We start from the raw sequence: 26,712 nt of genomic DNA on the forward strand, positions 1-26,712 counted from the left end.
AAAGATGCAAGAAAGAAAGAGAAAGGAAGACAAGGATACACAAGAGAAAAAGAAAAGGCAAAGAGAAAGCAAGAAAAGAGGAAGAGACAGGGGAAAGGATAAAAAGGGAGCCGCTAGAACGCGTCGACTCGGTTTGTTTACGTTTTTTCCCGCGGGAAGGTGCACGTGTGGGCGGCGTTCAAAAAGATCTACGTTTATTTCACGTTCCTGACCTCGCCCGCCTTTAAAAGTAAGTAGGCCTCTGGGAGAGACCTTGGGGCATCGGTAAGCCTATAGTAGAGAGGTCTAGAGGAGTGGTAGGCCTAATATGGGTGCTGGGTGAGGGTAAGGTAAAATTTTCTACTACGTTATTCTCTTCCTTCCTCCTCCTCTTCTTCCTCTCTCTTTCCTCTTCTGCAGACCTTAAATTTGAGTGTAAGGTAAAGTTTAGGGCTTATGCTATAGCTACTACTACTGTAGATGCGCGTCGCCTCAGAGGTCGCACTGGAGCTGCCCTGTGTAGGCCACCCGGCCTCTTGCAGTTTCCCTATGTTCTTATGTTCTTATGTTATGTTTGTCACATCCTGCGTGGCCGGCCTGAGGGGTTGTAACAGGGCGGGCGTGACATTACCACAGTGTGCCTTCCCCAGGTCCTCGTTGCTCCAGAGCGTAGCTCCGTTACCCTGGGGGGGCAATAGGGGTGCGGGGTAGAGGCACCCATCGCTCCCCTTACCCAGGGGTCCTGAGGGAGGTACATCTTTAAACCCCAGGGAGGATGAACAGCTCAATACTAAGTTACATGAAGAGAGGAGGAAGGAAGTGAAAAAAATGTTTAAATATATAAACGGATGATTGAAACAGCAGTCAATTGATAAGACTGACTTTGCGTAATACTGAGGAAAGCGTGCACAGCCACCTCTGGCCAAGATAATACTTACAACATGGATTATTTTTAGTCCCTGAAAGCAGTGCATTAACAAGGGACTTCCTAGAAATAAAAGGGGGTTGAGAGGGGGCAAAGTCCCCCTGTTTGCTAGGTTATGTAAAGTAAGGTTTGGTTAGTTTAAATATACCAGGCAGGCGGTGAGGGGTGGCGGGAATACACAGTGCAGGGCAGGGGTGGCCCACTATTCGGACCAGTGTTGTGAGAAATGCCTGCTGCAGAAATGAGTGGCTCTGGTGTCCACCATGCATGGGGCAATACACAGCAGAAAACATTAATATGCCTGGTTTTGTTCTGGTTTGTCCACATTTTTCCTCAATAAGCTTGGGTGTGATTCTAGAGATTTTGGATAAGTAAGTCACTGGTGTCCAACGCTCACTGGGGGAACACACACACAGCGGCAAAAAAACATTAATTTGCCTGGTTTTGTTCTGGTTTGTCCACTTGTGATCTTGGTGAGCGCTGAGTATAATCAGTAAGCAAATTGAACCTCTCTGTCAGCTATATAGAGGCAGTGGGAGGTGACGGGTGTACAACAGGCATTGAAAAGTCAATCAAATAGTGATATCTGGAAGTGAATACTATCTCCATAATAAACAGCATCATATTTTGTCCAGAAATAAGCAGTCAGCATCTCAAAATTAGTAGGCGACCCTCTCGTGAATAATCCCACCTGTGGTTTTGAGGCTTGGAATGCCTGTAAATATGAGTTGATGGTGGCAGGAATGCATATTCCTGAAGTCTGTTCGGGTGTGTTCTGCCTACTCTGGAACAGGGCAGGATAGATTAGTTTTTATTTATTATTATTAATTTTTTTCACATCTATGCCTGTAACTTTCTTCATAAGAACATAAGAACATAAGAACGCAGGAGTCTGCAAGAGGCCGGCAGGCCTGTACGAGGCAGCTCCTTTGACCCTAAGCTCCCGTGTATCTAACCCCACCTAATATCGCTGTCCATGAATTTATCTAGTCTATTTTTTAATGTGACAATTGTATTGGCACTCACCACATGACTGCTAAGCCTATTCCACTCATCCACCACCCTGTTAGTATACCAATTTTTGCCTATGTCCCTGTTGAATCTGAATTTATCCAGTTTAAACCCGTTACTTCGTGTCCTACCCGGTTCTCTTACCAACAAAACCTTATGAATGTCTCCCTTATTAAAGCCCTTCATCCATTTATAAACCTCGATCATGTCTCCACGCACCCTTCGCCTTTCTAGAGAATGCAAGTTTAACTGTTTGAGTCTTTCCTCGTATGGCAAGTTTCTCAACCCCTGAATCATCTTAGTCATCCTCCTCTGCACCGATTCTAACATTTTGATATCCATTCTATAGTAGGGTGACCAGAACTGAACCGCATAGTCAAGATGAGGTCTAACTAATGCTAAATATAGTTTGAGGAAGACTTCGGGGCTTCTGTTGCTTACGCTCCTTGAAATAAATCCCAGTACCCTATTAGCTCGATTTCTAGCTTGAATGCATTGTGCCCTTGGACGGAGATCAGAGCTCACTAAGACCCTAAATCCCTCTCGCACCCAGACCTACTTATGAGAGTGTCATTTAAGCAATAGTTATGTGAGGGGTTGTTCCTACCTACACTCAGAATACTGCACTTCCCTACATTGAACTCCATCTGCCATTTATCCGCCCAGTCATATAATCTGTTGAGTTCACCTTGGAGAATACTAGCGTCCTGATCCGACTCAATTACTCTACCGATCTTGGTATCATCTGCAAATTTACTAACATCACTACTAATTCCTGTGTCTAAGTCATTGATATAAATAATAAACAAAAGTGGACCTAATACCGAACCTTGTGGGACCCCACTCGTAACACATCCCCAGTCAGATCTTTTACCATTGATTTGCACTTTTGCTTCCTATTGCTAAGCCACGCCTTGACCCAGTTCAAAACTTTACCCTCTACTCCGTGAGCCTGTAATTTAAGGAACAGTCGTTGGTGAGGAACTTTGTCAAACGCTTTACTAAAATCAAGATAGATTACATCATAATTTTCATCTCTGTCAACCGCCTCAAATACTTTATTGTAGAAGGACAAGAGATTGGTGAGGCATGACCTACCTTTTGTGAACCCATGCTGCGAATCGTGAATTAAGCTATGTTTCTCTAAATGCCTGAATGTTCCTGGCTATTATGGACTCCAGCATCTTCCCTATAACCGATGTTAAGCTAATTGGGCGATAGTTTGAAGCAACTGACCTGTCCCCTTTTTAAAAATCGGCGTCACATTAGCAACTTTCCATAGGCTCGGCACATAGTTAGTATTTACCGACATCTTAAAGATGTCGGTTAGTGGGTCACTGATTATATCACCTAGCTCCTTTAATACCCTCGGAAATATCCCGTCAGGACCTGGCGACTTGTTCTTCTTAAGCTTATCTATCTCATCCTGAACTACTTGCCTGGTAATGATTATATCCCTCAATTTATCGCCATCCCCGCCCTCGTACACCTGAACTCTTTCCGGTATAGTCGTTCGATCCTCCTGTGTGAATTCTGAAAGGAAGTAGTCGTTCAACAATGTGCTCATATTTTCGTAATTTTCTACTAGCTCCCCTGTGTTTGATTTCAGCGGTCCAATTTTCTCCCGTGTTTTTGTTCTATACATCTGGAAGAAGCCCTTAGGATTACTTTTCGACTCATTTGCTACTTTGATCTCATAGTTCTTTTTTGCTATCCTGGTGTTTTTCTTAACTAATCTAGATAGTTCTAAGTACCTGAACCTGAGATGTGTTTCCAACTTCTTTATTTTATGATAAATTCCCTTCTTTAACCCAATCTCGTGTTTTAGTCCACGAGTCATCCACTTAGGATCATTGTTTTTTTTTCTAAGTGTTCGCTGTGGTATATGCTGTTCTTGCCCCTCTACTATTACTCTAACTAAATTATTGTAAGACATTTCTAAATTGCTCTCCTGGATCTCCAATCAGCACTTCTGGCCCTCATGAATCCATAAATTATCCCAGTTTAACCCTTGAAGATGTCGTCGAAGCGCGTCGGAGTGAGCTCTTCTAAAATCTGGCACTAACACTGGGTTTGGTTTGCGGGTTACCGCCCAGTCTAAGCTAAAACGAACCGTTCTGTGATCACTATTTCCTAACTCTCCGCCCACCTCCAACTCACGTAGCAAGTTCCCATTATTGGTTAGGACTAAGTCTAATATGTTATCTCCTCTGGTAGGCTCAGTAACTACCTGCTTAAGGAAATTATCTTGTATAACTTCAAGAAAGTCCTCGGCTTCCAGGTCACCCACTAGATCTTCTCAGTCTATATTCCTATAATTAAAGTCCCCATTACGCAGACATTTCTACCATACTCGCCCTGCCAATCTCCTGTAGTAATATACTCGTGTCCTGCCTGTTAAGGTTGGGTGGCCTGTATATAACTCCTAGAGTTAGTTTTTCTTTCCCTTTGTAAACGTCCACCCAAACTGATTCTGAATCCATGTTAGTTTTGACTGAGTTGTTAACTAAACATTTAAGTGAGTCTTTAACATATAGCGCAACTCCACCTCCCTTCTGCCCCTTCTGTCTTTGTGAAACATCTGATAACCCGTTATTTCAAATTCTGACCTAAAATTTCTATTAGCAGTGTCTATCCATGTCTCAGTGATCGCTATTATGTCAAAATTTTCTGAACAAGCTTCACCCCTTAGTAAGTCTATCTTGTTTCTGAGGCTCCTGCTGTTAGTATAGAAGATTCTTAGCCCGTCCTCTGTTACTCCTCTAGAATTACTTCTAAGCTGCCTGGTTATATTATGAGCTAGATGTCCCTCCCATTACTCCTCCCATTGCTCCCATTACTCCTCCCCCTCGCCTATACTAAAAATCCTCTGGGTACTAAGTGCTCGCTCAAGGGAGTCTGAGAGAGCCTCAACACCCTTGAACGTCAAATGTATCCTGTCACGGGCGTAGAGGGCGTCGTTGCCAAAGAAGAGGTCCCAATTGTCGACGAACAGCCACCCATTGCGCTCGCAGTGCTCAGCAAGTCTGCTGTTCTCTGCTATCGCCCTGGACAGCCATCCATCGCCAACGCCCCTCCGTGGCAAGACGCCACACACTGGTGACCCACCAGCGTCACGTATCCTGCCTAACAATTCTCTAAAACGCCTGAGAAGGTCCTCGCTTACACACGAGAAACGTCGTTTCCGCCACAGCTGAGAAAGACAATGGGGTTCGATCCTCGCTTGCCATACACGCCTCAATCCTGTCTGATATATGGCCCACCCTGCCCCTGGGAAACACACCCTCGTCCTGTTCTTATCCTTGGAGCAAAATACCTGTCAACATAACGAACCTGACTATCACCAACAACAAGAACCCGACGGTCGGAAGGGGCCAGGAGGGGTGGGTGAATGGGGAGGGGAGCGGGAAGGAGGAGGGACCTGCTGTGAAGAACGAGGAGAAATTGTGGAAGAGGTGGAAGGTGGAAAGGGGAGGAGGAGGAGGAAGAGGAAGAAGGAGAAAGGAGGGTGAGGTGGTGGAGGGAGGAACGGACGAGGAGAGGGAGGAGGAAGAGGGGAAAGGGAAGGTAAGGGACAGGTGTTGGAGGGAGGAAGCGAGGAGGCGGAGGACAAGGAGGAGAAAGAGGGAGGAGGAGGAGGAGGAGGAGAGTGGGGGAAGAGGGGAGAGGGGGGACGGAAGAGGAAGGCGAGGAATTTGAGGAGGAGGAGGAGGAGGAGGGGGAGGGGGAGGAGGAGGACGAGGAGGAAGGAGGAGAGAAAGGGAGAGTGAGGTGGGGAGGGAGGGACGGACGAGGAGAGGGAGGAGGAAGAGGGGAAGGGGAAGGTGAAGGACAGGTGTGGGAGGGAGGGACGAGCGAAGAGGCGGAGGACAAGGAGGAGGAAGAGGGAGAGGAGGAGGAGGAGGAGGGCAGGGAGAGGGAGAGGGGACGGAGGAGGAAGGCGAGGGGGAGGAGGAGGAGGAGGAGGAAGAGGAGGACGAAGAGGCGCAGGAGGGGTGGGAAGCGGGGAGATCGGAGATGGTCGAGGAGGAGGAGGATGGGAGGGGCTGCTGTGTGGGTGAAGACAATACTAGAGGGGAGGATGACGAGGAAGAAGAGGAAGAGGAAGGGGAGGAGGACGAGGAAGAAGAGGAAGAGGAAGGGGAGGAGGAGGAGGCGGGGCTTGTTGCTGCTCCACTAACCAGTAAGTGTACCTGGGCGGCGAGAGTCGTAACCCTATTCTCTAACTCTATGATCCTCTGATCATCCTTCTGAGTCTTAACGCAGAACCTACAAACGTCCATGGGCCTGGATGGTGGTCGGCCCAAACCTGTCATGGCGCAGGCAATTTTTATAGTGGCGCCAATCTGATCATCCTTCTGAGTCTTAACGCAGAACCTACAAACGTCCATGGGCCTGGATGGTGGTCGGCCCATACCTGTCATGGCGCAGGCAATTTTTATAGTGGCGCCAATTATTCTTGGCTCATGCTGCCCCCCGGAACTCATTCTTGATTCACTGGGCGGTTTCTTCTTGAGTCTGGATTGATAGGTGGACTTCTGGACAGCATGTGGGTAGTCTGTGGCCACTTGGTGGTTAGGCTATGTAAGGTTAGGTAGGAAGTATTACAGGTAATGTTGAGCGGGAATCACAATGAAAGTATTTTCCAGAATTCCTGTGGTTAGTTTTCAAGTTACAACCGAGCGTCTTCACTCAGGAACCACATACCTGCAGAGACTTCAGGAATATGCGGCCCGGCGGTGTGTTTAGGCAGGAAGGTAAGGCTGGTTACATTGATATCACTGTGTCTCCTGATGCAGGCAATGCTATTTTGTTCCTGGTGGCTCCCCTGTCTCTCTGTTGGCACCTTTTGTTCTTACTTACACTAAATATAAAGAAATAAAAAGAAGAAAGAAAAGCAAATTTGGTAAAGGTATAGTTTAGTTCTGCCGCCTCAAAATATCACCATGATGTGAGAAGGCACACAAAACTAACTTAATAAAGTAATAAGAAGAACATAAGAACATAGGGAAACTGCAAGAGGCCGGGTGGCCTACACAGGGCAGCTCCCGAATCCCCCCCACTACTCACGGTGGGTGAGGTGAAGTTACAGGGGTTACAGGTAGAGGCTTGATCCTCGTTATACCGGCGGTACCCAGGCACGCATCCAGCACCCCGTCACCTTACTGCACCCACACCTCACTGCCACCTGTCGTCCTCGTCCATGTAGCTATCCAGTCTACTCTTAAAACAAGCTATGGTCCCTGCACTAACTACATATGTGATTGCTGAGTCTATTCCATTCCCCCACCACCCTATTACTAAACCAATGCTTGCCTATATCTCTCCTAAATCTATACTTTTCTAATTTAAATCCATTACTGCGAGTTCTATCCTGCTGGCTAATTCTCAGTACTTTACTTATATCGCCTTTGTTGTAACCCTTGACCCATTTGAATACTTCTATCAGATCTCCCCGCACTCTTCGTCTCTCTAGTGAATGTAAGTTTAGATGTTTCAGCCTATTTTGATATGGGAGGTTCCTCAGCCCCTGAATCATCTTGGTCATCCTCCTCTGAACTGATTCTAGCAAGTTGATGTCCATTCTGTAGTGTGGGCACCAAAACTGGACAGCATAATATAGGTGTGGCCTAACTAACGCTAAATAGAGTCTGAGGATGGCCTCTGCACTCCTGTTGGTTACCGTCCTGTTAATAAAGCCTAATACCCTGTTAGCCCTATTCCTCGCACTAATACATTGCTTCCTTAGTTTTAGGTCAGAGTTCACTAACACTCCCAAATCCCTTTCACACTCAGACCTGCCTATCGCTGTGGAGTCTAAACTATACCCGTGTAATGGGTTGCGTGTCCCTACACTAAGTACGCTACACTTGGTGATGTTAAAATTCATCTGCCATTTCTCTGACCAAGCTGACAGTTTGTTGAGATCCTCCTGCAGTGCTCTAGCATCCTCCCCTGCCCCAATAGTGCGTCCTATTTTGGTGTCATCTGCAAATTTACCTAAGTCACTAGTTATCCCATTGTCTATGTCATTGATGTAGATAATGAATAGAAGCGGGCCTAAAACTGAACTTTGAGGAGCCCCACTGGTAACATTACCCCATTCGGATTTTTTACCGTTAATGGTAACCCTCTGTTTCCTGTCGCTAATCCACGCCTTAATCCAATCAAATACCTTCCCTCTTATCCCATGAGAACTGACTTTATTTAACAGTCTCAGGTGAGGTACCTTATTGAAGGCCTTACTAAAATCAAGATAAACCACATCATAGCTCTCATCATTGTCAGCTGCCTCGTAAACTCTATTGTAAAAGGATATAAGATTAGTGAGGCACGACTTTCCTTTAGTAAACCCATGCTGTGAGTCGTGAATTAAATTATGTCTGTCTATATGGTTCCTAATACTATCAGCTATTATTGACTCTATCATTTTACCTATAACTGACGTCAAACTAATCGGCCTATAGTTCTCCATAGAAGATTTGTCTCCCTTCTTAAATATTGGAATAACGTGTGCCTGCCTCCATGAAACAGGCACCACCCCTGTGTCTAGTGACTTCCTAAATACTTCTGTTAACTGCCCACTTATTTCAGTTTCGCATTCCTTTAATACCCTGGGGAAAAGTTCATCTGGCCTTGGCGCCTTAGTGACTTTAAGTCTATCTATCTGTCTAATCACGAGCTCCCTACTTATGTTGATGTCGGTTAATTCTTCTACCTCTTCTCCCCTGTAGATCTGTTCTCCCTGAGGTATATCATCTAATCTTTCTTTGGTAAATACAGTTAAGAAATATCTATTTAACGCCTCGCTCATTTCCTCATCACTATCAATCAGTGATTCTCCTGACTTAAGCGGCCCTATCTTATCCCTAACCTTGGTCTTATAAAGCTGAAAGAATCCCTTTGGATTGGTCTTTGCTTCCCTGGCAATTCTAATCTCATAATTACGTTTTGCCATACGTGTGTTTTTCTTTACTGCTCTAGCTAAATCGTTGTAACTATCCCTTAGGTGAGTTCCCCCCCTTTTAACTCGAACATATAGTCCTCTTTTCCTTCCTATTTCAGTTTTTAGCCTGTCTGTCATCCATCTCGGGTTTACCTGTTGACCTGACTTCCCTGTTAGGTATAAACTGTTTCTGCCCTAGTTTAATCTCCCTGACCAGACTATTGTACTCACCCTCCAAGCTACTGACCTGACTAGTGACCTCACCAGAGATTACCACTCCTCCCTGCTCTGGGTCCTGACCTACTTCTGATCTCACTCCCCTAAGCTTCTGCAGCTGATTTCTTAACCCCTCATAGTCTGCCTTCCTGAAGTCAGGTATTAATGTGTTGTTACTGCTTACTCTATCCTCCCATTTAATATTAAATCTAATTTCCTTATGATCACTGTTACCTAATGAATCCCCAACCTCAATGTTCCTTATTATGTCCTCTCTATTAGTTAACAACAAATCCAAAATATTTTCTTCCCTCATTGGTGTTCCAATTAACTGCTTATGGAAACTATCCTGTATCACATCTAACAAATCCTGTGCCACTTGCTCTTGGTAAATAAATGACAGTAATAATTGATAAATAAATAATTGCTAATGAATTAAATCTTAGTTATGTCATAAGTGCCATGCCAATTATTATTATCATTATTATTATTATTATCATCATCATCATTATCATCATTATTATTATTATTATTATTATTATTATTATTATTATTATTATTATTATTATTATTATTATTATTATTATTATTATTATTATTATTATTATTATTATCATTATTATTGTCATCATTATTATTATCATTATTATCATCATTATTGACGGAAAGAATATAAGGTTCTAGTCTTTGTTAATTGTTGCTACTACTACTCCTACTACTACTGTTACTAACTAACCTAAAGTAACCTTGATAGTTTTGTTTTCTCCCTTGAAACAGTGATTGCCCCAAAATAATCATAAAGAAAAAAAGGAAAAAGAAAAGTCAGTCCAGGTATATAAATGTGTAGCATAGTTCAGCCACCTCAGAAAGCCACAACAAAACTAACCTAACCTAACCTGGATAGTTTCGTTATCTCTCTCTCCTGAAACTCTTAGAAGTTGTGCGTCACTAAAACAGCCTTGCAAGCCTCCCTGCCTCATGTAACTGCCATGATGGGAAGGTTCACAAAACTAACGTAGCCTTACCTGGATACATTTTATCTCTCTGTCTCTTTAAACTCAGAATCTTTGTGTCAGTAACACAGCTTTCCTGCCTCCTGTAACTCATAACACTGCCATGGTGGGAAGGTTCACAAAACTAACTTGACCCAGCCTGGATACTTTTTCTCTCTCTTTCTCTTTAAACTCAGAATCTTGGCATCAGTAACACAGCTTTCCTGTCTCATGTAACTCATAACACTGCCATGGTGGGAAGGTTCACAAAACTAATGTTACCTAACCTGGATAAGTTTTGTTTTCCTTCTCTCTGGAAAATAAACAATTGAAATACCTAAACAGAAATAAAGAAAGATGGCAGTGTGACCCTTCTGGTGTACCATGAACCTATAGGAAAGTATTATCATTATAACTCTGTGCCCTGTGTCCCCAGCTGTGTGAAGAAGCTGAGCAGTGTCTCCCTGGCCTGGGCGTGGAGTGAGCTGGTCCCCTCATCACCAGCACCATAGACCAGGGGATGAGGTGCTCCTGGCCCTCCACCACCACCTGGGTGCCGGCACACCCTCCTGGGCGGACCAGAGGATGTCCACTGTGCTGGTGAGTGGCCTGACCCTTGCATCTCTCTGGGTCATTGTAGTGCTCCAAACTTGTGCTATTTCTGTGGCCAGACCCTTGCATCTCTCTGGGTCATTGTAGTGCTCCAAACTTGCTCTATTTCTGTGGCCAGACCCTTGCATCTCTCTGGGTCATTGTAGTGCTCCAAACTTGCTCTATTTCTGTGGCCAGACCCTTGCATCTCTCTGGGTCATTGTAGTGCTCCAAACTTGCTCTATTTCTGTGGCCTGACCCCTGCATCTCTCTGGGTCATCGTGGGTCATTTCAATTTCAATTGCATATTTTTTCTTCATTGTTCTATTTATTTTTCTCTCTCTCTCTCTCTCTCTCTCTCTCTCTCTCTCTCTCTCTCTCTCTCTCTCTCTCTCTCTCTCTCTCTCTCTCTCTCTCTCTCTCTCTCTCTCTCTCTCTCTCTCTCTCTCTTTTCCCTTTAAAAGCAAGCTTGACCAACACTTCCTTCACCTCAGTATCACTAAAGTAGAAATGCAAAGTCTTGGTGCCATTTGATTAATATAATTTCACTGAGGGCAGGTTTAAGGGCAGACCGCCCAGTGTGGACCATAAGGTGTGTGTGGTTTGAATATCTGTGTAAATCTCTCTCTCCCTGAGATCAGCAGCAGCAGCAGGCAAGGTCAAGGAGGGCAAGGTCAAGGACTTCTGCCAAAATGTGTGACCCCAGCATGCAGTAAACTGTGATAAGGAACAATGTTTTGCCCTGTGTGTGTGTGTGTGTGTGTGTGCAATATGCCTACAAGTTACCTATTGTCAATTTTTTAGGTCACTCTACACTCCTATCAAGGCTGTGCTGTACAGGCTCAGTGACGACTCAGACACACGTCAATTATCTTCCCTCGGGCTCAGAGGCACTGACAGGTACGCCAACACACTTTGTATATCTTAGGAAGCAGTCTCACCATTCCTTGTATACATAATACTACTAGTATTATTATGCTACTACTACTACTACTACTACTAATAATAATAATAATAATAATAATATTGCTGGTTTTGTTACAAGAGATATACTATTACAGTTAGCCTTATAACTTCCTGGACCTCTACTTATTTCACTATATTAACTGCTTTTTACATTGATTAACCTATTTTCTGCTTTCTGTGCTGCTCCCAGGCCATTCTTATGCTGCTGCTACTCAGTGGGATTCTGTTTATAATTCTGCTTCTGTGGTTCTGTGTGTTGTGTGTGTCCTTGTATAGAGTTTCCTAAGGTTACTTGAGTCTCCCTTCACTTGCCCTCAGTAACCTTCCACTCTGCAATAACCTCTACTACTACTACTACTACTACTACTACTACCACCACTCCGCAGGCTTCTACAGTGGTAAGGCTGAAGCGACACATCCAGGCGGGGGGCACCTTTGACAGCCCAGGACACACCTCCGCCCCCGCCAGTAACCTCATCACCCAACTGCTAGTTCTGGACCCAGTGCAGTGGTCCAACCCAGAAGAGATTGCTGCCACGAGTACCTGGCTAGTGCCCCCCCCTCGTATGTACTAGCCCTGACCTTCAGCGACGACCCCGACCCCATGGAGGTAAGTTTAAGGGAGGGGATGAATGGAAAGGAAAGGGAAGGGAAGGAAGCATTTGTGTGTGTGTATTTACCTAGTTTACCTAAAGTTGTGATTTACAGGAACGGAGCTGTGCTGGTGCTGTCCTGCCTTTCCAACTACTTCCATCTAACTTGGCCATAAATGCGCTTATTGACTTAGCCTGCACCACTTCCCTCTCCAGGCCATTCCAGACCCCCACACATCTCTGCGGGAAGCTGTTCTTATTGATGTCTCTTCTACAAATTCCTTTTCTCAACAGTTTTCCATTTCCTCTTAAGTTTCTCTCTTCTCTTATCAAGAGGTCATCTCTATCCGATTTCTCTACACCATTCATCACCCTATACACTGCTATTAAATCTCCTCTTTCTCTTCTACTTTCCAATGTAGGGAGGTTCAGCCTCAGCAATCTTTCCTCATAAGGCAGGTCGCTCAGACTAGGTGCCATTTTTGTTGTTGCTCTCTGTATCCTCTCCAGTTTTCTAATGTGTTTCTTAAGTGATGGCAACCAAGCCACTGATGCATATTCTAGTCTAGGGTGTATCAAGGTCACAGTTAATTTCCTTGCCATGTCCTCACCAAGGTATGTGAACGCTGCTCTGATGTTCCTCAGCAGGTTGTGTCTCAGCTGATATTTTACTCACATGTCTCTCTGGAGACAAGTTCTCTGTGATCATCACTCCAAGGTCTTTTTCTTCTGTCTTCTTGTCTAACTTATCCTTACCCAACTTATAATGTCCCTCTACTCGCATTCCACTCTTTCCAAATTCAATAACACTGCACTTTTTGGTATTAAATTCAATTTCCCACTTCCTGCTCCACCCCCACACTGTGTCAGGTCTCTCTGGAGCAGCAAGCAGTCCTCTTTTTCCACTCTTCTCATTATCTTAGCGTCATCGGCAAACAGACTCATATAACTACCCACTCCTTCTATCATATCATTAACATATGCTGCAAACATAAATGGAGCCAACACAGAGCCTTGTGGAACTCCACTCATGACATTTGTCCAATTTGATTTCCTGTCTGTAATAGTTGTTCTCATCATCCTGTTCTTCAGAAAATCCTCCATCCACTTTAGAAGACCACCTCCTAATTTACCCACCGTCTCCAGCTTCCACATCAACCTCCTATGTGGCACCTTGTCAAAGGCCTTTTTCAAGTCCAGGTAGACAGCGTCAGCCCATCCATCTCTCTCCTGCACAACATCTGCCACCCTTGAATAGAAACACACCAAGTTTGTCAGGCATGATCTTCCTTTCCTAAATCAGAACTGTCTTTCTGTGGTGATTTCATTTTCCTCTAGGTGCTTCGTCCATTTCCTTTTCACAGTTATTTTGCATATTTTTGACACTAAGCTCGTAAGGGAAACTGGTCGATAATTAAGTGGGTCGTCTCTTCTTCTGCTCTTGTAGATGGGGACTGTGTCAGCTTTTTTCCAGTCCAGAGGGACTACACCCTCAGCCAATGATCTCTTTATAACTTTGTGTATTTTGTCCGCCAGTTGACTCATACACGCCTTCAGCACCCAGTTGGAAACACTGTCAAGACCCTGTACTTCCTCACATCTAGATTCTCCATTTCACTAGTTATCTCCTGCACTGTGATTTCTCTGTCACACAGGCAGGGCCCTCTTGGGCCTAGTCCAGTTGATACGTCAAACTCGCTTTCTCTTGTGAATACTTCTTGAAAGCTTTTGTTCATTTCTTCCGCCATCTCCAACTCGTCCTCATACACCTCGCCATTAACTTCAGTTTTGTTATTTCCTCACGCTGTTTTAGTTTCCCGTTTATAAATCTGTAAAATAGCCTCGGTTGGTCTGTGCATTTGTCTGTTATATCCCTTTCAAAATTCAATGTTTCCTCTCTGCATATTCTAATATAGTCATTTCTTTTTTGTTTATATAGTTTCCGGACATTCTGCCGCTTCACTCTGCTCCACCTTCTCCAGGCCTCCTCTTTCTTTCTCCTTGCTTCCTTGCATCTCATGTTGAACCCGTCCTTCTTTCCCCTGCAGTTCTCTTTCACTTTTGGCACATACTTCTTAACACCTTCATTGTAAATCTCTAATAATATATTCCATTTTTCCTCCACTCTGCTTGCTTCTTGGAATCTGGACCAGTCTGTGCTTTCAAAATATTTCCCCAGTTCAGTGTAGTTAGTTTTGCCAAAATTATGCCTTCTAATTCTGTGTCTTTCCTTCCTTGCTTCTCCTCTTTCTTGTTTTATCTCAAACTGAATCACCACATGATCACTTTTTCCAATTGGTAAGTTATAGTCAATGTTTTCAATCACATTTACTTCATTTGTTAAGACTAAGTCCAGGCTGGATGGCTCATCCTGTCCACTACACCTTGTGAAATCTGATACCCACCGGGTCACTGTATTCTCCATCATCAGCTTTAGTAACACATTACCCCGTGCTTCCCCTTGTTGTCCAGTCTTCCCAGCTTACTTCTTTACAATCAAAGTCTCCCATAATTGTTAATTTGTTGCACGCTTACTTCATGTTGTCCAAACAGATTCTAGTATCTCCTAGCATGTTGTTATAGTCCTCCACTGACCATGATGATGTCTTAGGCGGCACATACACAACTACATGTGTGTGTGTGTGTGTGTGTGTGTGTGTGTGTGTGTGTGTGTGTGTGTGTGTGTGTGTTTACTATATATATAAACTTCCTCACTCTCTCTTTCTCTCTCTCTCCAGGGGCCTTCGTGGTGCAGTGGTTAGCACACTCGGTTCACAATCGAGAGAGCCCAGGTTCGATTCCCGGGCGGAGTGGAAACATTTGGGCGGCTTTTCCGATACCCTATGCCCCTGTCCACCCAGCAGTGAATGGGTACCAGGTATTAATCGGGGGTTGTGTCCTGTCTCCTGGAATATGTTCCCTACTATAATTCCTTCCCTTCCTGTCTCTCTCCGGCATATGACCACAGATGTTGCGCCCAATAAACAAAACTTTCCAACTTTCTTCTCTCTCTCTCTCTCTCTCTCTCTCTCTCTCTCTCTCTCTCTGTTATAGTAGGATATCAATGTATTATTATTATTTAATATCACCACGAATTAGGCATACAATTGTCAATGGAAAAACCCACGACAGATAGATCACGCCACCTTATAGGAATGTCGTCCGTCAGTGTTTACCGTCTCAGTTTTGTATACTTTGCACTCCGATGGTGCGTGGAGGTCACCTTGACATACGTGACCAATTGTAACAATTATTTTCCAACCTGTAACTCGCGACTCCTTCACGAGAGTCCGACTGACACACAACGACAGTCGCTCTCGCTCCGTCGCTTCTTGTACATAAAGCCTACGAATATAATTCGCCTTAAGGAAGCTGAAGTCTTAATCAACACCCTTTAAACGCCCCCCGACAAGCCCGTTACATTTGGTTGGCAGCGGTCACCCCGCGCCTGTGCCTTCGCTACCTCGTTCTCCTCCAAGCCACGAGAACTCACCAACAAACTCCGGGGACAGGCGTACAAGGGAAGAAGGAGTCAACGCACCTGCCGTCCGCGGCACCGCACCTGCCGTCCGCGGCAACGCACAAGGCGCCAGCTACAAGCATCTCACAAGTCGCCACCTACGTGCAACTCACAAGGCGCCAGCTACAAGCTTCTCACAAGTCGCCGCCTACGTGCAACTCACCAGGCGCCAGCTACAAGCATCTCACAAGTCGCCACCTACGTGCAACTCACAAGGCGCCAGCTACAAGCATCTCACAAGTCGCCACCTACGTGCAACTCACAAGGCGCCAGCTACAAGCATCTCACAAGTCGCCACCTACGTGCAACTCACAGTGCGCCAGCTACAAGCATCTCACAAGTCGCCACCTACGTGCAACTCACAAGGCGCCAGCTACAAGCATCTCACAAGTCGCCACCTACGTGCAACTCACAAGGCGCCAGCTACAAGCATCTCACAAGTCGCCACCTACGTGCAACTCACAAGGCGCCAGCTACAAGCATCTCACAAGTCGCCGCTACGTGCAACTCACTAGGCGCCATCTACAAGCCTCGAGCACACTAGCTACAAGCATCTCACAAGTCGCCACCTACGTGCAACTCACAAGGCGCCATCTACAAGCCTCGAGCACACCAGCTACAAGCAACTCTACAGGCGTCCAGCCTACAAGCCTCGAGCACACCAGCTACAAGCCTACAGGCTCTACAGCCTACAAGCCTCGAGCACACCAGCTTCAAGCAACTCTACAGGCGTCAAGCCTACAAGCCCCGAGCACACCCACAGGCCTACGCAGCCGATAGCGAGGGCCACAATCTACAAGCCGCTCCCCCGCTTCAAGCCAGCACTGCTACGTACCCTGCAAGCCACTCCACGATACGGCAGAGGTATTCACACCAGCAACGAGGAGGCCCGCACCGCTGACCTTGGGACACCCCGCATGCCCCTCGCTCCACAGCTGGCGGCACCACCGCCGCTGCCGGGAGCATCGCCCCAAACCTCTTCCGGCAAACAGTCAGCAAGGGTACCCGCGGCCATCTCCCGGTGACTGCAAGCTGTTCCCACTACCGTTTCTTGCTAGGCGTCTTCTCAATAGGTTACACACCCAAGTCGTCTTATCTGCCACAGCCGCCCATCTCTTACTATAACTAGGACGACGCGGCCATCATACGTCTGGCGGCAGTGTACCGGCTCCCAGCCGCCGCAGCCGCGGCCGCTCCAATTGCTGGGTCAGCAGTTTTTCTACCTCCATTGCGAGTCCTCTGATGTCAGCCCCTCCCTCACCTCTCACCGCCGCTGTGGCCGCGGCCAAGGCTTCCTGACGCGCCTACAACGACTGCACGTAACCCAGGGCATCACAAGCCGTCGCCCTCTCCACTACATCAGCTGACTAATCTTGGTATTTGTGGATATTCCCTTCTTGTCCAAATATGCCGACTCGGCTCATTTTCATTATTATCCGTGCAGAGGCACGATTTTTTTATTTCTGTGTTCCTAACACTGTTCTTCAGTCATAATTGTGAGAGTAACGTTCATTCCCTTACGATATTGATTCTTTCTTATAGTTTGCTAGCGAGTCTATTGCGTATAGTGTGAGTTCCCTTATCAAAGTTAATCTTCATCAGTGTGCCCTGCCTCCGTTTTCTTTTCACCGCTCGAGAGAAAACGTGAGCTTCAATGGTATACTCACTTAACATACCACCTTGTTTATATAGTTATTCTTTCAATATACCCATATCATTAGGGCATTCCATTATAACCTTAACTTCTATTACGTCTAAACAGGCACCTTGCTAGCCATTCTTTCTTGCCTTTTTAGGGTTTCAACGCAAACTATTCATTCATACACGTTGCGTTTATTGGTTCATATTTACAGCTATCAACATATGCTCCTATTTTGTAAATAATTTACACCATAGTATGAACAAACACACTCTCGCTAAACTCGGCGACACCTTTAAACAGTTGGCTCGTCCTTCAAGTGAAGAGGGACTGGAACATGATACCACAACCGGTGAATTTACTAAGGTAATCTTATGTTCAGGCACTCATTATTTATCAATTACAGGCCGCAGAATTCGTTCACCCCCGGGTTCGTCTGCATACTTACAACCCACTCAAGGTTCAAGGACACCCTCACCAGCATCCCCTCGCACCAGCCGCAGTATTACAGGCTCAAAGTAAGGTCTCTCTCACCTGTAGTTTTTGCAAGCAATCAGGACATTCTGAACATTCTTGTTTCGCGAAACGTAGGGAATCAACACATTCAAGACGGGGCTCAGATAGGAGGTCAGGAGGTTACAGGGGCGCGCATCATTCATCACACAGGAACCCTAGGCCAAACCATCAGCGGGAGGCTGCCTTTTGCCATATCCACGGGAATTGTTTTCATGATTCAGGCAGTTGTTCTGCAATACAAAAGGCCAAGGAGGAACAGAAGTACAAGTCCTCAGCGGACAGTAAACCACACTCCTCTTCTCAGAATAAAAAGACATGACTTCGTGACAGCCCCGAGGCGTACATCCAAGTGTCCCTTAAGGAAAATACTAATTGGGAGCAACTTGACTCCGTCATTGCCGCCTTGGGACGGACAAGCATAATTGCCCTCCCTTGCAAGGTGGGCAACACTTCACTCACCTTAGCGGTTGACACAGGTGCCACAGTCAATGTCATATCCGACTCCGCTTACAGGTCACTGACACGACAAGCGAGTGGGAAAAATTGGCCGCTCCAAGAGAACGACCTGAATGTGATAGGCGTGACGGGCACCACTTTGGGAATCCTTGGGCGAGTACCACTAACAGTCAGCTTACATGAAAAAGTATGTCCCTTTCGAGATTTCTTTTATGTCTCTAGCAGGTTTGCTTTACCTGTGGATGGGATCTTAGGATTGAACGCCATGAAAGACCTGCACATCGCCATAAACCCTGTAAGCAACGCGATCGTGTATCAAGGCCGACGCATACAGGGGATGGTCAATCCATCGCCTCTGTCAACTGTAATCTCACCCTCAGAGGTGGAAAATGACCAACCCACCACAGACTCAGGGGCTGCCACCGCCCAAGTGTCCCCTCTTACGGTCAAACCACACGAAACCCTTGCAGACTTGTGGCGGACAGTAACGGCAGTCGTAGAAGGTCCTCATATAGTTCCGGATCGTGCTGCAAAACTTGTTAAAATCCGTTTGCCTAACGCCCCTCCGGCGGGCAGTGATGTGTGTATCGACGGAGTTCCTCACGTACTCCGCGTGACGGTGGAGGTAACTCGTGAAACAGTCAAGGAGGGAGGTTTTGCAGTGGCATTGGTAATCAACACTTCTGTATCCGCTGTATCCTTAAAACACGGTGTTCGATTATGCCAATGTCTAGTGTATGGGAGAAATGTCGCCCCGGAACCAGCTGAATACCCTTCAGCCCAAGTTTCAGGCATATCCTCGGCGTGTCAGGCTTCTCCCGAACAAGACACAGCTCATTTAGAGGCGTTCTAAAGTTGCACACTATTCCGAAATTAAGCCAACCTTAGTCCAGCTTCTGGAGCATTATCGGGGGCGCTTGCTCTACCAGGCGAGCCGCTTGAGTTACACAGTGTGCTGAACACCACATTAAGTTAAAACCCAATACAAATCCTGTATATATCAATGCGTACAAGCTCCCCACAGTCAGAGGAGGTGGTGCAACAACTTATCTCTGAAATGTTAGAACAAGGTGTCATCAAAGAATCGAATTCCCCGTGGAATTCGCCCTTGTTCCTGGTTCCAAAGAAAGACGGCTCTTATCGTCCTGTGATTGATTTCCGGCGTGTGAACACCGCGACCGTGGATGATCATTTTCCGCTTCCCGTTCTTAGAGATCTTCTGATGTGTCTCGGTAGAGGAAATAAAGTCTTTACGAGTCTTGATCTGGTCAGTGGCTACTGGCAACTGCCCATGGCCCCCGAGTCACGTGAAATAACGGCTTTCAGCACGCCTCATGGCCACTATGAGTGGACGAGGATGCCGTTCGGGCTCAAAGGAGCTCCCTTGACTTTCCAAAGGACAAATGAACAGTATTTTTGGTGACTTGCTGGGCAACTCTGTCTATGTGTATTTAGACGACATCATCATAGCAAGTAAAGACGTGCATGCACACATGGAAACACTAAAAGCAGTCCTACACAGACTTCAAGAGGTCGGATTAAAGCTCAAAATCACCAAATGTGAATTTTTAAAGCCTCAGATCAAGTTCTTGGGGCATGTCGTGGACGAATTCGGCATCTATACAGTGGACGACAAAATAAAGGCTATTGCCGAGTTCCCTCAGCCAACGTCTGCGGACAAGGTACGGTCTTTCTTGGGTGTCGCAGGTTATTACAGGCCTTTCATTAAGGACTTCGCAGCTCGCGCGAGTCCCCTAACCCATCTTTTAAAGAAAGACGTACCATTTCAGTGGCTCCCAGCTCAACAAACGAGTTTTGAGGATTTAAAGAAAGCGCTTACACGGGCTCCGGTCCTTGTCTTTCCGGATTTCAAGGACCCCTTTCAGCTTTGTACCGACGCTTCGGCTAGTGGAGTAGGAGCCGCGCTGATGCAAACAGATATGTCCGGCAAAAAGCATGTGATAGCGTTCGCCAGTCGAGTATTTACAGCTCCGGAAAAGAACTATTCTGTTACCCACCTAGAGGCTCTTGCCATTGTGTGGGCTCTGAAGCATTTTCGTGACACTGTGATGGGGTACAAAATTGTGGTGTTTACGGACCACGCGGCCATAACTGATCTTTTCAAGGGAAAAAACCTACACGGTCGTCTGGCAAGATGGTTCTTAACGATCCAAGCATACAATCCGGAGATAAAATACATCACCGGGAAAACAAATTTGGTCGCAGATGCCTTATCTCGGAGTGTTCCGATAGGCGCGGTTACCACCCCAGAGGTCATCCACAACTTCACTTCACCTGAGCTACACACTGCTCAGCGTGACCACCCTGTGTGGAAGAGGTTAATTTACGCCCTCGAGTCGGGAGACGAATCAAACCTTCCTGACTTGCCAGTTCCCTTTTCACAATTCTTCCTATCAGAGGACAACCTCCTTTGTAGGTCATGGCCAACCAAACCGGTACCTATAGACCAACTGGTCATCCCAGACAAATACGTCCCCGTGACGCTTAAGCTGGTCCATAACACACCCATTGCGGGTCACCCAGGAAGGGACAAGACGCTATCTGTCACCAGACGAAAATTCTACTGGCCCACATTACGGGTTGATGTAGAAAAACATGTCGCACATTGCTTCGTTTGTGCTAAGCACAAGGGGTCCGTCAAAGGGCCAGCACCTATGTTGCAATACCCAGTACCAGAGGCGCCATGGGATGTTGTTAATATAGACTTACTACAGCTCCCCCAGAGCCAACATGGCTCGCGCTACTTATTGGTGTGCGTCGACCAGTTCTCTAGGTTTCTAGTTCTAGCGCCTCTCAAGGACAAGACAGCCACCCGCGTGGCCCATGCCCTCGTGACTCACGTGTTGTGTCCACATTCGTCTCCTCGAATTCTTTTGAGTGACAATGGCACCGAGTTTGGGAACTCAGTATTGAGCGAAATATGCGCTCAGTTTAACATCACGCAATCCTTCATCACAGCTTACCACCCAGCTGCTAATGGGTTGGCGGAGAGGGCTAATAGGAAAATCTTACAGGTCCTCAGGCCTATCGTGAACGATCTCCACGATAATTGGGAGGACTGGCTATCGCATATAGCCGCTTCCATAAATACGTCGGTAAACGACTCTACGGGGAAGTCTCCCTACTACATCTTATATGGGGTGGAGAAACGTCTTCCGTACGACTTCCTAACAATCCCACAACAACCTCTCAACAACATTGATAGGTACACACAACAGCAGATGCATATGTTTTCCAAGATACACTCAGAAGTTAGGTGTACGTTAAAAGCTACGAAGGTTGAAATGATGTCAAAACAACACAAACAGGCCGTCCCGGTGAATTTGAAAGAGGGTGACACAGTCATGATTAACAAGCGGAAAGGAGTTCGAAACTGAGGGCTAAATTTGTGGGTCCTTACCGAGTTGTTCGGAATGTCAGGGGAAATCGGTTCGAGGTTCTCGAGTCGACTAGTGGAGTCAGTCTAGAAGTTCACAGTGATCGTCTGAAAGTAATTCCCTCACCTTTGGACCTTGATATTGGTACTTCCCCCTCAGAGTCAAATGTTCAACAAGATAATCCCAACACCCATGGCTATAACTTGAGACCACGGGTTTAAATACTTCATTCCCACCACTTTCAGATCATGATGTTGCGTTTTCTGACCATCTTGTTGTCCCTCGGCTCCCTGCTTGCAACAACACCCATCCACCTGAAGCCTGGTGCCCTCACGGCACACATAGGAGAGGTCTTCCTCATAGAAGATGTGCTCCTCGTAAAATATCCATATACTTCCTTGACCAACACCACGGACACAATCAAGATAGTCTCAGAAAAACTACTCGGCATGGCAGACGCCATCCGGGCTACCAAGACTAGGGAATCAAAGGCACCTTCAAGTACCAACTCTCTGACTCTTTTTCAACTACTGGAGGATAGGATTCTGTTCTTACGGGGAAAAGTTGATGAGGTAAACATGGATTATAGTTTTCACTCAGTTCACTCTCGGGTAAAGAGGGGGTTGCTCAACATCGTGGGGTCCGCCTCAAAGTTCCTTTTTGGTACGGCTACCGACGAGGACGTTCGCGATTTGCGGGACCACTACGCTCATGTACTTTCCTTTGCTGCTAGAAATCGCAGGGTGATCAACGCCAATTGTAGAAAACTTGCGCAATTGCATACTAACATTGAGGAACTGCTAGAGCAGACAAATAAGATGGTAGAGGTTATCAACATAGTTGTCAAACAGATCGACCAGGTGAATCAGTTTCTCCTCCTAGATCAGGCCTTGCATGTATTGGAAAACGTCATTAACTCCGTCGCAACGGCTAATCAGCAGGTTATTAGCAACATGGTTGATGCAGCGCACAACACACACACACACACACACACACACACACACACACACACACACACACATCTTCCCTTCCCTCTCTCTTCCCTTCCTTTCCCTTCCCTTCCATTTCCTTCCCCTTCCTTCCCTTTTCTCCTCTTCCCTTCCCTCCCCACACATTCCCCCTCCCCACATACTCTCTCCCCTTCCCTACCTCCCCACACACCCTCTAACCCCCCTCTCCCCAGAACAAGGTCTTGAAAATCATCGCTTCCCTTCCCTTCCCTTCCCTTCCCTTCTCTTCCTCCCTCCCCTCTTCCCCTCCCCCCTACACACCTCAACACCCCCTGTGCCATACAAAGGCAGAAAGCATTAACTCCAAAATCCTTGTGTTGAGAAAATCGATGGTAAAGATTTGAGCTCACAATTTTTTTACTATATACATCTGCCGCCTATAATTTTGTAAAGCTATAGATTGGCACATGTACCCTTGATTCATGGTATTAGATTCCTGATAATCTTTAGTAAATAGCCAAATTTGTTGTCCAAAGTACACCAACTACTACTCTGTGTGGAGATAATGCATTTTGCTTACCAGACTATTGTGGTGAAATGTTTGTCCTTTTTAGGAGGTAAAACACGTTATCTCCACCGTGTTTAGTTTGTACAACAACAGAGATTAAATGAGTCAGGTGTAATATTTTGATAGGTAGTATTATTAACTTGACCCTTGTGACAAATAGTAAGCAAGCAGACATAATCTAAAAGGCATTCATGATTAGAAATGGATCTTGATGAGGTCAGTAACAGGTCATGTCTTGCCTTACAGTGTTCCTGTGACCACGAGTACCACAAGAACAGCGCTGTGCTCCATGTGGAAGGCTGTGACCTGCCCACCGTCACGGCCGGAGGTCACCAGGAGCAACACAGCACCAGGAGGTCAGGGTCAGGCTTTGGGGGTGGGAAATGACGCCACTCAATGTAATAATATTTGTGTAGATGAACTGTTATTTCTTTCACTCAAGTTTATTTGCTCTTGTTTATGTAAAAACAGTTTTTACTCTAATGTCTTTACCCTCACTCCCTTTTACTTATTTTTTTGTTTTTATTTATTGCCCTTGAGCTGCCTCCCTCGCTGTTAAGATAAAGTAATCTCACAGTCCACTTACCCAAGAACTGAACATCACCAGCAACAGTCTTCACCCTGATGCCTTCACCTTTCCTCCACAGCCCGGCAGCCAAGAGGAGGAAAACAGCCAAGAAGGGGACGACTTTGAGTGTTACGAGGAGGAAAACAGCCAAGAAGGGGACGACTTTGAGTGTTACGAGGAGGAAAACAGCCAAGAAGGGGACGACTTTGAGTGTTACGAGGAGGAAAACAGCCAAGAAGGGGACGACTTTGAGTGTTACGAGGAGGAAAACAGCCAAGAAGTGGGACGACTTTGAGTGTTACGAGGAGGAAAACAGCCAAGAAGGGGACGACTTTGAGTGTTACGAGGAGGAAAACAGCCAAGAAGGGGATGACTTTGAGTGTTACGAGGAGGAAAACAGCCAAGAAGGGGACGACTTTGAGTGTTACGAGGAGGAAAACAGCCAAGAAGGGGACGACTTTGAGTGTTACGAGGAGGAAAACAGCCAAGAAGGGGACGACTTTGAGTGTTACGAGGAGGAAAACAGCCAAGAAGTGGGACGACTTTGAGTGTTACGAGGCCGAGAGCAAGACCAGTGAGGCGGAGGGCTGTGATGGGGCGGACCACCCCATGCCCGCCCAGCACTTCCAGCTCCCACTCAGAACAGGGAAAAAAAATGTCTGGAGTGCAAGGAGGAGTTTTCCACGAAGAAGGCCACCCTGAGCCACCGCTGCCACCAGACCAAGAGGAAGGAGCGTGAGAAAGTGACCTACTCCTGCAAGGGCTGCCTGCGTAGGTTCCTGCTGCGGAGGGAGTACTTGAAGCATGCCGACGCCTGCTGCAAGAACACTCCCGTCGCCTGTAATCTGTGCCTGGTGAGGAGAGGACACACTCACTTCTTTCTCACTCTGCTGCCACCCCTGTGGTATGAATGTGATGTCTGTTATCCATGTCTGTATCTGTGTCTATATCCATGTCTGCCACAGTCTGCAGTGATCCAGCTGATACAGAAAGACCCCAAAATCTACTTGGCTGTGGTACCTCTTTAGCAACTGGGTAGAGAGTTGTCTTCCCGTCTGGCTGGTCGTGGGTTCAGTCCCCAGCACCGGAGAGTTTATTTCCTTCTTTCCAGGCTAGATCAATTGCTTGTGTTTCAAGTCACTGAGACAATGTATAAATAAATACATTCAAGAAGCTTTCAGTACACATCAGATACGTGTAATCCTAAGCTCAACCTGAGGCATGGTGATTCTATAGGGCTGAAAAGTATAGCAGCAATTTCTGCTGCACCCACAGCCATGGTATCTTTGGTGGACGCTTCTCTGCCTTTCCTCATGTGTGTAACTTGTCACTGACATGGATGTGGACCTGAGCATTGACGTGGATCACACACAAATGGATGCCCAGCTGAATGCTGAACTCATAAGTAATGTATTGTTCTCTCTTTTCCTCAGGTAAAGTTACCCAGTGCTGCTTACCTGCCTGGCCACCTGGCTGCCCTGAAGCCTCCTCTCAGCAAGGTGAGAGATTACTATTGCTGTTGAGTAAGTGAAGGTTGGGGGCATGCACTAATCTGTGCATGGCCTTAGTGCTCGTCTCTGTGTCATTGGCCCTTGAACCTGTTATAGCTAACAAGAACCCGTCACTCTGGGACACAGAGCCAGTGTGAAATCTGTGCTGCTACTTTCCCCAGATACCCATTTATCCTCCAGCCTGAAAGAGAGGATGAACAGCCAGGGGAGCCGGGCGCTGGCTGACCAGAGGCAGGATTGAACCCGGGCCATGGATCCACAGCTAGGAATGCTAACCATTACACCACCTGAGACTGTTGAGGCCAAGGCAGACAAAGAATCAGTAGGAGAGTGTAACAAAACAGACTACACTAAAATCAGACTGAGAAGTGGAGAAAGCTGGGACAGACCTCTTGTCATGCAGTGTAGCTATTATCAGCTAAAGATGATGACAACATGTTTTTTGTGTAGACTGTGATGTTGTTGGTGGGTGATGTGTGTGTTGAGGCTTCCCTGTCCCTTGCAGGGCAGCACCTTGTGTGAGGCGTGTGGCCGAGGGTTCAGCAGGAAGGAGGCGCTCCAGCGGCACAAGGCGAGAGTCCACGGGAAGGCCCACGGCAGCCACCAATGTGGCCGCACCTTTCCCCACACCTCCCTGCTGGCCGAGCACCTCAGGCCACACCAGGGATGCACTTGTCCGGAATGTTCCAAGGTGTTCGGATAGGCTGCAGGGAGTGGTACCTTTTATTCCTAGTTCTGTCAGCTGCATGTCTCCCCCCAGGGGTGAAAGTAAGATTAGATTCTTGCCGGTACTGTCTTCAAAAGCGTACCCCTGCGTACCAGCTGTTGACGGCTGTATATCTCTGACCGGTACAGTGTACCCCTGCGTACCAGCTGTTGACGGCTGTATATCTCTGACCGGTACAGTGTACCCCTGTGTACAGGCTGTAGACGGCTGTATATCTCTGACCGGTACAGTGTACCCCTGCGTACAGGCTGTAGACGGCTGTATATCTCTGACCGGTACAGTGTACCCCTGTGTACAGGCTGTAGACGGCTGTATATCTCTGACCGGTACAGTGTACCCCTGCGTACAGGCTGTAGATGGCTCTATATCTCTGATCGGTACAGTGCACCCCTGCATACAGGCTGTAGAGGGCTGTATATCTCTGACCGGTACAGTGTACCCCTGCATACAGGCTGTAGATGGCTGTATATCTCTGACCGGCACAGTGTACCCCTGCATACAGGCTGTAGATGGCTGTATATCGCTGACTGGTACGGCGTACCACTGTGTACCGGCTGTAGACGGCTGTATATCTCTGACCGGTACGGCGTACCACTGTGTACCGGCTGTAGACGGCTGTATATCTCTGATCGGTACGACG

The 26,712-nt window shown here is 46.7% G+C and overlaps 1 long non-coding RNA gene across 5 annotated transcripts; it reads left to right on the forward strand.

Annotated features, from left to right (window-relative positions):
* The first annotated feature begins 26 nt into the window (after nt 1–26).
* LOC126989792 (uncharacterized) lies at nt 27–26,040 on the forward strand. Of its 5 annotated transcripts, none has more exons than XR_007743708.1 (10): nt 29–229; nt 10,506–10,669; nt 11,465–11,560; nt 12,013–12,236; nt 14,958–15,097; nt 23,513–23,622; nt 23,914–24,114; nt 24,369–24,688; nt 25,268–25,333; nt 25,526–26,040. It is a non-coding gene; the product is annotated as an uncharacterized LOC126989792 (long non-coding RNA). The 5 variants fall into 5 exon arrangements; XR_007743710.1 differs by having other exon boundaries at nt 30–229; nt 23,914–24,688; nt 25,526–25,667; nt 25,851–26,040; XR_007743709.1 differs by having other exon boundaries at nt 27–229; nt 23,914–24,688; nt 25,507–26,040.
* The last annotated feature ends 672 nt before the right edge of the window (nt 26,041–26,712 follow it).

This window comes from Eriocheir sinensis, unplaced genomic scaffold, assembly GCF_024679095.1.
Source record: "Eriocheir sinensis breed Jianghai 21 unplaced genomic scaffold, ASM2467909v1 Scaffold13, whole genome shotgun sequence".
Lineage (NCBI taxonomy): Eukaryota > Metazoa > Arthropoda > Malacostraca > Decapoda > Varunidae > Eriocheir > Eriocheir sinensis.